The sequence below is a fragment of the Nematolebias whitei genome, chromosome 13, assembly GCF_014905685.2.
Source record: "Nematolebias whitei isolate Nwh7 chromosome 13, NemWhi1, whole genome shotgun sequence".
NCBI classification, from domain to species: domain Eukaryota; kingdom Metazoa; phylum Chordata; class Actinopteri; order Cyprinodontiformes; family Rivulidae; genus Nematolebias; species Nematolebias whitei.
Window position 1 is genome coordinate 1,529,820 of NC_056510.1, and position 1,152 is coordinate 1,530,971.

Below are 1,152 nucleotides of genomic sequence, written 5' to 3' on the forward strand. Positions count from 1 at the left end.
ATACTACTTCACTGTAATTTAAAGTTTTTATGAGGAGATCAAATCTATTTGTTGGGAATTTAATTTGTTTTAATAAATAATTTTATTAAGGAGTGACTTTTGTCCATCCACTACCATACAACCTTGATTGTTGGATTGTGCAGAGATGGTAGTTCAGAGATGGAAGGATCTCCTCACTCCACAGAGGAACTCTGGAGCTCTGAAAGAGTGACCATTGGGTTCTTGGCCACTTCCTCACTAAGGCCTTTCTCCCCCGATGGCTCCGTTTAGACGGCCAACCTGCTCTAGGAAGAGTGCTAGTGGTTCCAGTCTTCTTCCATTTATGAATGATGAAGGCCATTGTGATCAATGGGTCCTTCAGAGCAGCAGAAATGTTTCTGAATCTTTCCCCAGATTTGTGCCTCAGCACAATCCTGTCTCAGAGGTCTATAGACAATTCCTTTGACTTCATGATTGGTGCTTGCCCTCTGACATGCACCTTCAACTGTGGGACCTTATATAGACAGGTGTGTGCCTTTCCAAATCAAGTCCAATCAACTGAATTTACCACATTCAGTTGATTACTCCAGTAATCCTGCAGTTTATGTCATAACTCAGGAGACCCAGAGAACATGAGACCAAGACACGCAAGGCTCAGAGGCGATAAAAGTTGAACAGTGTTTATTATCCTGATGCAAGCTCAATAATCCAGGTAGAAAAAGGCCAGCGGTCACTCTTTCAGGGATGAAGATGTTCACATCCTGGACCGAGAGGAACGATGGTTTGAGAGAGGAGTAAAGGAGGCCATCTTTGTGAAAATAAATCGTCCATCATTAAACAGGGGCGGAGGCCTCCGGGTTCAACTGTTCCCCTCTTACAATGCTGTTATTGCTAGTATCACTCAACCCCCTGTGAATAGTAAACAGCCATCAGTGTGCTAATGATCCATTGTTAGGCTGATGGTCCTTCTTGACCATGTAAGCAGCTGATTTTGGTTGTCAGCAGCAAACTGGTTGATCCACTCTGAGACTGTGCTATTTAAGAGACTGAGCTGAATACAGCACCTCAGACTAATGAAGTCTTTCGGATGAAAGACGAAACAAATCTACTTTTTTTTTTTGCTTTGTTTTGTGTTTTTTTGAATGTCCAGAGGACCAGATTGAACTTTTTTGA